The 14676-nt window shown below is 45.7% G+C and overlaps 1 long non-coding RNA gene across 1 annotated transcript; it reads right to left on the bottom strand.

Annotated features, from left to right (window-relative positions):
* Nucleotides 1–425: 425 nt before the first annotated feature.
* LOC134343367 (uncharacterized) lies at nt 426–14427 on the bottom strand. Its single transcript, XR_010017213.1, has 4 exons — nt 14355–14427; nt 12076–12168; nt 11551–11739; nt 426–1543 (listed from the first exon to the last, which is right to left on the bottom strand). It is a non-coding gene; the product is annotated as an uncharacterized LOC134343367 (long non-coding RNA).
* Between the last annotated feature and the right edge of the window lie 249 nt (nt 14428–14676).

The raw sequence follows: 14676 nt of genomic DNA, 5'->3' as shown, positions 1-14676 counted from the left end.
ATTAGTTTCCTTTCACATCATAAAGACAGATAGGTTTTTAAGATTATTAGAGGTTGGTAAGTGGTGGTATTGGTGGGGGGGGGGGAGGAGAATGTGGGGAGAATTTTTTTAAATGGCAATTAATGCAAGATTAATTTTATTGGGGATTTAAAGGTCACTGCAAATTTGATGGGCTGGTTTGGTACTCTGACCTGACTATAGCTGTAGTGCATAAAGTCACAAGGGTTAAGGATAGGCTTATTTATTAATGTACATCAACATTGCAGTGTGTTGTTAGAGTCAGCGACCAACACAGTCCGAGGATTTGCTGGAGGCAGACTGCAAGTGACACTGTGCATACAGTGCCAACACAGCAAGCCCACAAGTTACTAACCCTACCTCATGACTTAGGAATATGGGACGAAGCTGGAACCCCTGAGGAAATCTGCATGGTCACAGACAAGTGTGCAGTTCAAAACACTTGCACTCCCCTGCCTATCTGTCTTCCCATTTTTTGGATTTTTGGTAAGATGTAAAGCTGAAGCCAGGAACAGGAATACAGTGATGGAGGTGGTCTAAGTGGTTTGAGGTGCTTTTTATATTTTAATAATTCAGAGCAGAATAGTTTACAGAAGAGATTCTATTTGTGGATAAACCAAAACAGTAGGTTTTGAGTAAGAATTATGCCAATCTGTTGTGGGGTTAAGAGGTGAGAACAGGCATAGACCATTTGGACCTTTGACCTTCCTTTGCCCCATTCATCAAGAACACAAGTGATTTACCACCTCAACACAAATTTCCTGTTCTATTCCTTCCCAAAAAAAAACACTGGAAATCCAATTAAACTATATCCACTGGTTGTTTGTCTATTCCATTAATCATGATGTCAAAAACTCCCATAGACTGGTCAAACATTTGTTTTTCACAAATTCATGCTAATTTGGGGTCAATGCTGTTTTGCTATTACACATTTTGCTGCCACTGATATTAGGCTAGAATTTTAACCTTTTTCTCTTTCACCTTTCTTAAATTGAGGGATCATATTTGTTACCGTTAAATTAGTTGGACTCAACATTTTTTTCAGATGAAAATCGGAGTGCCCACAGTCTCTCGTCAGCTTTTTCAGAATTCTGGGAGGTTATTGAGCGCTCAGAATTTTTCAGCTTTTATTCTGGTATCTTCCGGCTAGTGGTGTAGTGGCATCAGCACCAAACATCAAGGCGAATGGTCCCGAGTTTGAATCCGGCCGGCTCCTTGCACACTCTTCACCCCGGCTGGGTTAAGTGTTGAACTAGCAATTTGGACTCGTAAAATAGTCTAAATGCTATGGAAGCGGCAAAAGTGCCGTCAGATGCGCCACAAGGAAAGAAAAGAATAACAACAATTGTCACAGTCTTCTCTGGTACTTCTTTCTATTAATATTTATTTCCCTCAATTCTTCATTCTCAGTAGACCCCTGGTTCAGCAGTATTTCTGGAAGTTTTCATTCTTTCTTCCTTGAAGACTGACAGAGTAGTTGCTAGTTCCAGCATTCCTTATTCCCCATTATAAGTCCTGCCGCTGTCTGTAAGGGAGCAATATGTATCCTCTTTAGTCTTTTCCTTTCTGCATACAAATTGAAGCTTTCACAGGCTACATTAAGATCTTTACCAGTGTACAGTATTCCCATTTTCAAACGTACCCTTATTTCTACAGGGGGTGGTGAATCTGTGGAATTCATTGCCACAGGTGGCTGTGGAGGACAAGTCATTGGGTATGTTTAAAGTAGAGGTTGATAGGTTCTTGATTAGTAAGGGTGTCAAAGGTTACCGGGGGGGTGGGGGGGGGAGGCTGGAGAATGGTGTTGAGAGGGGTAATAGTCATAGTCATACTTTATTGATCCTGGGGGAAATTGGGTAATAAATCAGCCATGTGGAATAGTGGGTTTAATTCTGCTCCTATGTCTTATGGTCTTTATCAATTTCTTGGTCCTCCTTTGCTGAGTTCCAAAAAGTTCTTTACATAGATGGTTATGCATGTACCAAATCCAATACCTGAATTATAAAAATGGTTTCAGGTGTTGGTAAGCTTACTTCAGTGCCATGTATCAGGAACATAGCCGTGTGAGTGGAGCCCTACCTTTTATAAACCCTTGGATTCAAACATGCACTCAATCATGGCTTGGCTTCGCAAACGAAGATTTAGGAAGGTGGCTGCCCACGTCTGCTGCAGGCTCGCTGGTGGCCGGCGAGGCCAGCACGGTAAGGCAGGTCCGGCCACAGCAGCTGCAAGGGAGATTCTGTTCTGGGTTTGGTGCTGCTGTGTCACGGTTCTTCCTCCTTTTCCTTTTGTCCTCAATGCCAGCCCTGTGTGCGTTCTCGAAGGAGGAGACAGACTGGTGAATGGTGTGTCGCCAGGCCTCGTGACCGGAGGCTAGATTAGACCACTGGCGATGGTCAATGTGACAGGCACCAAGAGTCCTTGTACCTCTTCTTCGGTGCTCCTCTGTCACGGTGGCCAGTGGAGAGTGTGCAATACAGCACAATCTTGGGCAGGTGATGATCCTCCATCCTGGAGACATGCCCTTCCCAGCGCAGCTGCGTCTTCAACAGCATGGCCTCGATGTTGGTGACCTCCGCCTAGTCGAGGACTTCGTGTTGGTGATGAAGTCACTCCAGTGGATGTTGAGGATGGTACAGAGGCAGTGCTGGTGGAAACGCTCAAGGAGTCGTAGGTGGTGACGGTAGGTGACCCACGACTCGGAGTTGTACAGGAGGGCGGTCAGTATAACAGCTCTGTACATGCTGATCTTTGTGCCTTTCTTCAAATGCTTGTTGTTCTGGACTCTTTTGTACAGCCGGCCGAATGTGCTGTTTGCCTTTGCCAGTCTGTTGTCAATCTCTTTGTCAATCTTGGCATCTGACGGGATGGTGCACCCCAGGTAGCTGAACTGGTGGACTGTCTTCAGCTCTACCTCACCGATGGTGATGGGGGAAGGGTGGTAATCTTCCTGAGGTGCGGGCTGATGGAGAACTTCTGTCTTCTTCAAGTTGACTTCCAGTCTGAAGAGCTCGGCAGCCTCTGCGAAGCAGGATGTTATACGCTGCAGGCAGTCTCTGTGTGGGCAACAAGGGCAGCATCGTCGGCGAAGAGTAGCTCTCGGATGAGTTGCTGCAATGTTTTGGTGTGGGACTGTAATCGCCTCAGGTTGAACAGGCTGCAGTATCAGATGTAGACACTGTCCTCGTCATTGAAGTCTTCTGTGGCCCTATCGAACATCATGCTGAAGAAGATGGTGAAGAGAGTCGGTGCGAAGACGCAGCCTTGCTTTACTCCGTTGCCTATTGGGAAGGGCTCTGAAAGGTCGTGGTTGTGTCTGACTTGGCCACTCTGATCTTCATGTAGCTGGATGACCATGCTGAGGAAATTTGGGGGGCATCCCAGTCATTCCATGATTTGCCACAGACCTTCCCTGCTCACAGTGTCGAACGCTTTGGTAAGGTCGACTTACATCACGTACAATCCCTTGTTCTGTTCCTTACATTTCTCTTGGAGCTGCCTGAGAACAAATACCATGTCGGGGGTGCTCCTGTTGGCTCTGAAGCCACACTGGCTCTCTGGGAGGTGTTCTTCTGCAATAATGGGCACCAATCTGTTCAGGAGTACTCTTGCGAGGACTTTTCCTGCGATAGAGAGAAGAGTTATCCCCCGGTAGTTGGAGCAGTCGGACTTTTCCCCCTTGCTCTTATACAGGGCGATGATGACGGAGGTGCTGTGGTAGTTTACTTTGTTCCCAGCAGCAGACAAAGAACTCGTGGAGTTTGGTACGTAACGCTAGGCTCCCATGCTTCCAAATCTCAGGTGGGATTCCATCAACTCCCGCCGCCCTGCCACTTTTCAGCTGCTCTATGGCCTTGACTGTCTCTTCCAGGGTTGGAATCTTGTCCAGTTCTGTTTTCTCTGTCTGTTGTGGGATGCGATGAATTGCTGAGTCTTGGACCATGCAGCTGGCGCTTGAGAGAGTCTGGAAATGTTCCGACCACCGGTTCAGGATGGACGCCTTGTCTGTGAAGAGCGCCTGTCAGTCTGCACTGCGCAAGGAACTCTGGACCCGGTGCGAAGTGCCGTACACCGCTCTCAGGGCTTCATAAAACCCTCTGTAGTCACCAGTATCTGCGCAAAGCTGAGTTCTCTTTGCGAGGTTGGTCCACCACACGTTCTGAATCTCTCGAAACTCGCACTGGAGGTTGCTGGATACAAGGCGGAAGGCAGGTTTCTTATCAGGACAAGATGGCTGAGCAAGGTGTGCCTGGTGGGCGGATCTCTTCTTCACCAGCAATTCTTGGATCTCCTGGTTGTTTTCATCAAACCAGTTCCTGTTCTTCTTTGTGGAAAACCCTCGCACTTCTTCAGAGGTTTGCAGGATGGTGGTTTTAGGTGTTCCCAAAGCACTTCTGGAGAGGAGTCTGTGGGGATCCTGAAGCCTCGACTGAAGATTCATATGAAAGTCAGCTTTCACTTCAGCTAACTGGAGGTTGCCAACCTGAAACTTCTTTCTTGAAGCGGCTCCTCTCTTTGGCTTGGGTTTGAAATAGATACTGAGTTTGCAGCGGACAAGACAATCGTCCGTATGACACTCTGCTCTGTGCATCACTCGGGTGAGTAAGACATCCTGAAGGCCTCTCTGGCGCACCAAGATGTAGTCTATGAGGTGCCAATGCTTGGACCGAGGATGCATCTAGGTAGTCTTCAGACTGTCTTTCTGCTGGAAAATGGTGTTGGTGATGGTGAGTTGCTGCTCTGTGCAAAACAGAAGGCGCCTGTTGTAGTTGCAGTTTCCAACACCATGTTTGCCAAGTACTCCTTTCCAGGCTTCTGAATCTTGGCCTACTCTGGCATTGAAGTCACCAAGGATGAAGACCTTGTCATCTGCAGGGGTGTTCCATACGAGGTTGCGCAGATTAGTGTAAAACTTGTCTTTTTCCCAAGGCATTCTTCAATTATGTGAAGAACAAAAGGATGACAGGAGTGAAGGTAGGACCGATTAGAGATAAAGATGGGAAGGTGTGCCTGGAGGCTGTGGAAGTGAGCGAGGTCCTCAGTGAATACTTTTCTTCAGTATTCACCAATGAGAGGAAACTTGATGACGATGAGGACAATATGAGTGAGGTTGATGTTCTGGAGCATGTAGATATTCAGGGAGAGAAGGTGTTAGAGTTGTTAAAATACATTAGGACGGCTAAGTCCCCGGAGCCTGATGGAATATTCCCCAGGCTGCTCCATGAGGTGAGGGAAGAGATTGCTGAGCCTCTGGCTGGGATCTTTATGTCCTCGTTGTCCACGGGAATGGTGCCGGAGGATTGGAGGGAGGCGAATGTTGTCCCCTTGTTCAAAAAAGGTAGTAGGGATGGTCCAGGTAATTGCAGACCAGTGAGCCTTACATCTGTGGTGGGAAAACTGTTGGAAAAGATTCTTAGAGATAGGATCTACGGGCATTTAGAGAATCATGGTCTGATCAGGGACAGTCAGCATGGCTTTGTGAAGGGCAGATCATGTCTAACAAGCCTGCTAGAGTTCTTTGAGGAGGTGACCAGGCATATAGATGAGGGTAGTGTAGTGGATGTGATCTACATGGATTTTAGTAAGGCATTTGACAAGGTTGCACATGGTAGGCTTATTCAGAAAGTCAGAGGGCATGGGATCCAGGGAGTTTTGGCCAAGTGGATTCAGAATTGGCTTGCCCGCAGAAGGCAGAGGGTCGTGGTGGAGGGAGTAAATTCAGATTGGAGGGATGTGACTAGTGGTGTCCCACAAGGATCTGTCCTGGGACCTCTACTCTTCATGATTTTTATTAACGACCTGGATGTGGGGGTAGAAGGGTGGGTTGGCAAGTTTGCAGACAACACAAAGGTTGGTGGTGTTGTGGATTGTGTAGAGGATTGTCGAAGATTGCAGAGAGACATTGATAGGATGCAGAAGTGGGCTGAGAAGTGGCAGATGGAGTTCAACCCAGAGAAGTGTGAGGTGGTACACTTTGGAAGGACAAACTCCAAGGCAGAGTACAAAGTAAATGGCAGGATACTTGGTAGTGTGGAGGAGTAGAGGGATCTGGGGGTACATATCCACAGATCACTGAAAGTTGCCTCACGGGTAGATATAGGGTAGTTAAGAAAGCTTATGGGGTGTTAGCTTTCATAAGTCAAGGGATACAGTTTAAGAGTCACGATGTAATGATGCAGCTCTATAAAACTATGGTTAGGCCACGCTTGGAGTACTGTGTCCAGTTCTGGTCGCCTCAATATAGGAAGGATGTGGAAGTATTGGAAAGGGTACAGAGGAGATTTACCAGGATGCTGCCTGGTTTAGAGAGTATGGATTATGATCAGAGATTAAGGGAGCTAGGGCTTTACTCTTTGGGGAGAAGGAGGATGAGAGAAGACATGATAGAGATGTACAAGATAATAAGAGGAATAGATAGAGTGGATAGCCAGTGCCTCTTCCCCAGGGCACCACTGTTCAAATCAAGAGGACATGGCATTAAAATAAGGGGTGGGAAGTTCAAGGGGGATATTAGAGGAAGGTTTTTTACTCAGAGAGTGGTGGGTGCATGGAATGCACTGCCTGAGTCAGTGGTGGAGGCAGATACACTAGTGAAGTTTAAGAGACTACTAGACAGGTATATGGAGGAATTTAAGGTGGGGGGCTATATGGGAGGCAGGGTTTGAGGGTTGGCACAACATTGTGGGCTGAAGGACCTGTAATGTGCTGTACTGTTCTATGTTCTATGTTTTCTGCAGGATCCGCTTGAAGAGTGGGGGCGTACACGCTGAAGAGTGTGGCATACTGCTTGGTTTGAAGTGGGTGGCGCATGGAGATGATGTGGTCAGAGTGATCCGTTGGCAATTTTTAAAGTTTGGAGGCAATGGAGTTCCTGACTATAAAGCCAACGCCAGAAAGGCGTCTCTCAGTCTCTGGCTTGCCTGACCAGTAGAGGGTGTAGCCGGCGCCATGTTCTTGAAGGTTGCCTTCCTCTGGGAAGTGGACTTCACTGAGAGCAGCGATGTCGACATTCACTCTTGAAAGTTCATGCGCAACTAGAGCGGAGCGTTGTTCTGGGCGACCACTGTCTGCTGTATCGAGCGTGGTTCTGATGTTCCAGCATGCGAGCTTTAGTCCTCGCACTCCTTGTGAGGCAGGTGTGTACCTTTTCTTCTTTGTTGTTGTTTGACCGCCTTTGAGGATGCCTGTTGACCGCGGCTAGCCAACTGGGGGAAATGGAAACCAGTTTTGGTTAGGCCACCTTTTCTAAGCCCCTCTCCGTGTGGAGCAAGCAGTGCTGTTCCGAGAGAAGGCTGCTTGGTCGTTCAGGGTGCTGTCGAATGATATCATTGTCTCTAGGGTCAACATCAGATGACCCTTACACCTGAATCGCCTGCACGCAGGATCGGAACTGCGGCTTCCAGTGTCGTCTTCCACCTGCCGTTTTCGCCCCTTTTCCATTGCTACAGGGTTGATGAATGGTTGGGGAGGATGGTCGTAGACATGGGTGTGTCCTTTGGCCTGCGCAATGGTATTTTAGGTGGAGTGCAGTGTGCGCGGTACTGGCCCCACCCTTTACACCCGGGTTCATCTGCCATAGCCTAGGAAGCTGGGACGGTGACAGCGAGGTCCTCGGGTCGTAGGGTTTACGTCGGAGTGTCCTTCTCCGAGGTGGATGGCCTGACAAGGCTAACGAGCCCCACCCGCCCTGGTTTGGATTCAGAGTTGTCCTTCTCTTAGGCTGGCTGCCAACAAGCCCAGCCTACCCATCCAGTTATACCGCCGGACATTTAGTTGCATCGTGACGTAGCAAGCTTGGCGGAAACGGGGGGCACCGATGAGAAGGTGTTGCTACAGACGCAGTAATGTAGGAGAGGCCATTTGCAGTGGCCTCCTGCCTAGCAGGCCAGGCAGTGACCATGCGGCCATCACTACACTGGGAATGGAGAGGCGATGTATTGCGCGTACACTTTCCCGGGGTGAGTGGGACATCAGGCCTAGACCTCACCCGCGCCCCCCCCCCCGCAACATGCACTCACTAATTCATTTAATAGTTGTTGAATGACAGAACAGCTTGCCTCTTCTGCTCTCCTCCCTCAGGATCAAGTATGCCTTACCTCCACTCCAGTTTGGAGGGTTCTGATATAGAGTCATGGTGCACTACAGTACAGCCCTTCCGCCCATCTAGCCCATGCTGAACTATTACTCGGCCTAGTTTTATTGACCCACACCGGCCAGTGGTGCAGTGGCATCAGCACCAGACTTCGAGGCAAATGGTGCTGGGCTTAAATCCAGCCAGCTCCTTGCATGCTTTCTATCCATGCTGGATTGAGTGTCGAGCTAGCAACTCGGCCTCGTATCCATCAGGAACATTCTTCAGGAGCACTGTGTACACAGGGCCCGTATTATTATTAAAGATCCCACCCATCCATCTAGCATCCTCTTTGACTTTCTACCATCTGGCAGGAGGCTACGATGCATAAAAGCAAGAACGGTCAGGATGGGAAAGAGTTTCTTTCCTCAGGTCATTAGGCTGATCATCCACAAACAGTATCCAGTTCCTGCCTTATCCCCATAACCTTTGATTCCGCTATCTTTAAGAGCTCTATCCATCTCTTTCTTGAAAACATCCAGAGACTTGGTCTCCACTGCCTTCTGGGGCAGGGCATTCCACATATCCACCACTCTCTGGGTGAAAAAGCCTTTCCTCAACTCCGTTCTAAATGGTCTACCCCTTATTCTTAAACTGAGGCCTCTGGTTCGGGACTTACCCATCAGCAGGAACATGCTTCCTGCCTCCAGCGTGTCCAATCCCTTAATAATCTTATATGTTTCAATCAGATCCCCTCTTATCCTTCTAAATTCCAGTGTATACAAGCCCAGTCGCTCCAATCTTTCATCATATGACAGTCCTTGTGAACCTCCACTGCACTCCCTCAATAGCAAGAATGCCCTTCCTCAAATTTAAAGTATCACTGGTTAATCAGTACAATATTTAATACTAATGCACTTTAGTTTGTTATTTATGTGAGATCCATCTGTAAATTTTAACCTTACCTTCATAAGTTATTGTGTGTTATGTGTACTACTGTGTTTTACATTCTAGTTTGAAGAAACATCTCATTTCTGTATACATGATATGGTTATATATTATATACATGTATATAGTTAATTGACAACAAACTTTACTTGACTGAAATGCTAAAGAAACGGCAAATTTGCTGCTTGATGCTGCACAAGGCAAAGACAGGAACAACAACACCTGGACCATAGCTCTCCATACTCCTCCCATCCACGGACTTCTCTTAAACGTTGAAATCCACCACTTCCTCTGGCAGCTCGTTCCACCCTTGCACCACCCTCTGAGTGGAGTTCCCCCTCAGGTTCCCCTTAAATATTTTACCTTTCAATTTTAACCCATGACCACTAATTCTTGTTTCACCCAAACTCCGAGGAGAAAGAAAGCCTGCTTGCACTTACCCTATCTATACCCCTCATAATTTTGTATACCTCTATCAAATCTCCCCTTAATCTCCTACGCTCCAGAGAATAAAGTCCAAACCTATGCAGCCTTTCTCTATAACTCAGGTCCTCAAGTCCTGGAGAGGAGAAGATGGCGGCGCGACACAGTTTGCAGCGGACACTCCAGTGAGTGATATCTGTTATCTGTCAGGTAGGGTGCCGTGCACAATCCTGATTTGATGGAGACAGACGTGAGAGCACGGAGGAACATCTGGAGAAACTTCTGAAATGCCTGCTTTGCTGCCGCTGCTACTGTGTGATCCAGAATCTCCGGAGGGGAAGGCCCCGAGTCCTCGGCTTTGCTTGTTGCTCGGCAGCCGGGGCAGGGTCGAAGCGCTCGGCAGAGATGGTGCTTGGCGTCGGAGGGCTGGTCGGAGGCTCGAAGTTTTTGGAAGGACTCAAGAGTTGGTTGTGGTCGGGTGCTTCCGATGCATTGGCAAGTTTGCGGCCCTGGAGGTTCATGGCAGGGAGAGTTTCTCCCTTCTACCGTCTGCGTGAGATGATGGGCTATTGGGACTTGGGACTTTTTTTTACCGTGCCCATGGTCTGCTCTTATCAAATTACGGTATTGCTTTGCACTGCTGTAACTATATGTTATAATTATGTGGTTTTGTCGGTTTAGTCTTGGTTTGTCCTGTGTTTCTGTGATATTTTTCTGGAGGAACATTGTATCATTTCTTAATGCATGCATTTCTAAATGACAATAAATGAGGACTGAGTGTCCTCATAGTCTAATCTAATCTAATCCATGTATTATTTCAACCCTATTGATAACTTTCCTGTAGGTAGGTGACCAGAACTGTACAATACTCCAAATTTAGTCTCACCAATGTTACAGTATATACAACTTCAACATAACATCTATATGGTTAACAAGGACAGATTCCTCTACGGATGAGGCAGGTGGAGGCTGCTCTGCTGGGCAGGTTGATAGTCTGGTGTGGTGCTCTCCTTCAGCCACTAGTAAGCAACGTGTTGGGCCAAATGGCCTAATTATGCTCCATCGAAGCTACTCTGCCATTTCATCATGTCTGATCCATTTTCCCTCCCAGCCCCAATCTGCCTTTTCCCCATATCCCTTCATGCCCTGGCCAATCAAGACTATCTGCCTTAAATACACCCAATGACTTGGTCTCCGCAGCTGCCTGTGGAAACAAATTCCAAAGTCTCACCACTCTGTGGCTAAAGAAATTCCTCTGTATCTCCATTGTAAATGGACGATCCTCTATTCTGAGGCCGTGTCCTCTGGTCTTAGACTCCCACACCATCCTCTCCACATCCACTCTATTGAGGCCTCTCAACGTTCGATAGGTTTCAATGTGGTCATCCCTCATTCTTCTGAATTCCAGTGAGTAGAGGCCCAGAACCATCAAATGCTCCTCCTATGACAAGTCTTTCAATCCCAGAGTCATCTTTGCGAATCTCCTTTGAACCCTCTCCAATGTCAGCACATCCTTTCCTGGATAAGGGGCGCAAAACTATTCTCAATACTCCAAGTGAGGCCTCACCTGTGCTTTATAAAGCTTCAACATTACATCCTAATATTGGACATATGTGTGAACCCAATATCTAGCCTCAACTTCTCAATGCCATGCCATGCTTACTTTCTGCTTTTAGCTGTCATGGGACAGAGGTCCCCACCAGGCCACCAGGGCTGTGACAATGCTGCAATCCACTAGTTACACTTTCTGTGGATTTTCTAAACAGGTTCAATGAGATAACAGAAAATAGGCTGTAAGTTGGGGTGTCTATTTAACAAGGTGTAGATTGGGGAACATGTCTGTCCTTTGTGCAATACAGAGAGTTTCTGTTTCAGTTGTTTATCAGTGGTTATAGATGACTGTAAGCTATACATAGGTTATTGGTGTATCACACATGTTACCACTAAATATGTAGACACTGTCAGCAGCTTACTGTATATAATGGTTCTTAGAGAAATCTGAGCACTATGAGTGTAAATAATGTGAATTTCTTTTAGGTGCCAAGAAATACAGAACCACGTGTAACCACAAGTAGCACAACATCACATACTCATGCAGGGTTTTTGACCTGAAGCGTTCGACAATTCCTTTTCTTCCACCGACAATGCCTGACCGGCTGACTTCCTCCAGCAGAGTGTTTGCTGTTCCAGGTTCCCACATGAACAGCTGTCTCTCTTGTGCCTCCACGTGTAAGTCATTCACCTTCTCGAGTCCGTCGCCCCTTTCATTTCGATCATGGCTAAGTACACAAACATACCAATTTCAGTTTTGAAAGGTCACTTGATGTAACTTCAGTGGTTTTTAGGGGGAACCACATGTAACCAGGAAGCATTTCCTGACAGCATCACTAAACAGTTCATAGTCTTCTCAAGTTTATTCCTTCATTTTACTAGACTCTCTCTCCCTCTGTCTGTTGAAAATGATTCCTCTCTCCTATTTCTCAAAGTTTTACACACTTTAATTACCGCTGGCCAAGGGAACAGGCATGGTTTAAGCGATCTATCCTTATAATGTGTGACTGCTATAATCAAATTCCCATCAATGTTCCACTACCCCATCTAAATTGTCCCCGCACCTTCAGCTTCTCCTCGCCTCCACCAGCCCTTCTGCACCTTATCACAGACATCTTTCTGAGTCTTGCAGTTTCTGCAGCAGCACTAGAAGCCACCTGTAAATGTAAATGCACACTTTAAGTTCAAAAATGTAAAGAGACCTTAAGACATTGAACAGATATCAAGTGACTCGGGATCATGTGAACCAATGTAGGTAAGTCCTGAGTTCTCAAAGATCCACGTGACTCAACTACTTACTCCTTAGCCAACAGACATATCTTTTTTTATGTTGACCATTGTGATTTTAGATCACTACCTTCAGTGGTCACAAAATTTCCCACCATTGGCTAATTTCTTTTGTTGAAGCTTTGTAAATACGGAAATGCACCGGCATATGAAAGTTTTATCTCCCATTTGTTGCTACAAGATTTCAGTCTTTTGAACAGTAACTAGAGTCACTCTCCTAATGTGAAAGACTGAAATATCTTCAGTCTTTCACATTAGAAGAGTAAAGACTAGTTACTGTTCAGATGTCTGGACAATTGATCTCAGTACAGAAAGGGATTATACTCTGAAGTAAAAAGCTAGCACTCTAGTTGGTGACCTTAAAACTAATTAAACCTAATGGATTGTGACAGAAACCAGCCCCGTTCTCTTGCACAGGGAAGGAAATATTGCATCCTTATCTGATCCAGCCCGCGGGTGATTTGGTAACTACTTTCTGAAATAGCTGAGCAGCCAACTCTATTCAATATACACTCAGAGATGGCCAGTTAGTATTGGTCTTGCAAGGTACTTAACTGTGAAAGAATACAACAACACCATTTTAAATTACATCCAACAAAAAACTGTGCTTTCCAAACAAATTGACACTGATCTTTTGTTGCTGGCTTTTACCCATATATCTATGCAGAAGCCTGGGACTCCCAATACAAGTTCAAGTCCAGTCTTCCAATCAAGCTGAGTGGAACTTAACAGCAAATCTTGGACTTCCCAGTTCATTGGCAAGGCCAACTGACTGTCTGATTTCTATAGGCAGGAACTGCTTTGGGAAGAAGAATACTGAACTGATTCCACAACCTATGGACTCACTTTCAAGGACTCTACAATTCATGTTCTCAGTAATATTTACTTACTATTTGTTATTTTTTGTGTTTGAACAGTTTGTCTTTTGCAAATTGGTTTTGTCAGTTTTGTATGTGTTTTTTCATTGGTTCTATGGCATTTCTTTATTGTACTGTGAATGCCTACAAGAAAATTAATCTCACGGTAGTATATGGCGACATATATGTACTTTGATAATAAATTTACTTTGAACTTTTAATACATGTGTGCAAGTTAATACATTTAAAAATTTTTATTTTATTTAGAGGTACAGCACATTAACAGGAATTTCTGGTTCAGGGAGCCCGTGCTGCCCGTGTGACTAATTAACCTTTTAACCCTTACATCTGGACTGGGGATGAAATGGGAGCACTTGGAGGAAACCCGTGTAGTCACGTGCAGAATGTACAGACTCTTTACAGACAGCAGCGGAACAGCATTATGCTAACCACAAAGCTACCAAGCCGCTCTTGAAGTAAAATGAAATTTTATTTTCGTTTAAGTTGTTGATTAAAATGTGTTTCCCTTGCACTACGTCAGTGCTCTGATGAGATGACATACAAAGTGTCTCAGTGCATATGACAAGAATAAACTCACTGGGTTTTAGTCGTGCATTTGTTTAATTCGTAGCCATTAAAAACATATTAATTGCTAAAGCCATTCATAAACACTTGGTTTGAACTAAATAGTTTTAGTAAGTCTGGGGCGAGGGATTGAGTGGTTGTGGATGGGAGGGAGGAAGGGCCATGTTGCTACCTGTAAACAGTGTGAAAATATGTCCTACCACCGGCTAAATTTAAGGAAGAATGTACTTGGTTTGGGGATAAATCAGTAGCTGATTCCTGGAAAAAAATGTCTGAATAAGTGTATAATCCAGAAGGATTAGAGGTGATTTTATTCAAAGATAACATTCAGAAGGGGAATGGCAGAATGGATAGTAGAAGGTGGGGAGGGATATAGATTTAATCTAGGGGCTGGGGGAATCTAGACACAAGGTCACAGCTTCAGGATATGGAGACCACCATTTAAGGCTGAGATGAAGAGCAATATGTTCCCTCAGAGGATTGTGAATCTTTGGAATGCTTTACCCTGGACAGCTGTGAATATTCAAGGGTTGCATTGCCTTTGCCTGCTCCAATTTCTTAAGCTCTTAAACTGAAGAGCTAGCAATAAATGCAACCATCCAGTCTTTACTCACGTTACTGAAGTTTTTTCTCTCTCTTTTTAAACCTTTCTCCAATGCTACGTCCAGCAAACTCCAATGAATTGCCTTAAAGTTAAAGATTATAGAGATTAGTTTATTTGTCACATCAGCATAAAAAACATCTAAACGTACAGTGAGAAGTATCCGGGGCCAAGGCTCTCAGCATGAAATGCTGGTTCTTTATACCTCTCCATACATGCTGTCCAACCAGCTGAGTTCCTCCAGCATTTTGTGTGTGTTACCCTGGATTTCACTATCTTCCGGGAACTCTTGGTGTTTGTGAAATGTGTCGTTTGCATCATCCACGAAATCCAAT

This window comes from Mobula hypostoma, chromosome 3, assembly GCF_963921235.1.
Source record: "Mobula hypostoma chromosome 3, sMobHyp1.1, whole genome shotgun sequence".
Classification (NCBI taxonomy): domain Eukaryota; kingdom Metazoa; phylum Chordata; class Chondrichthyes; order Myliobatiformes; family Myliobatidae; genus Mobula; species Mobula hypostoma.
Note: the sequence above shows the minus strand (reverse complement) of the source record. Positions and strands in the feature narration are given on the sequence as shown.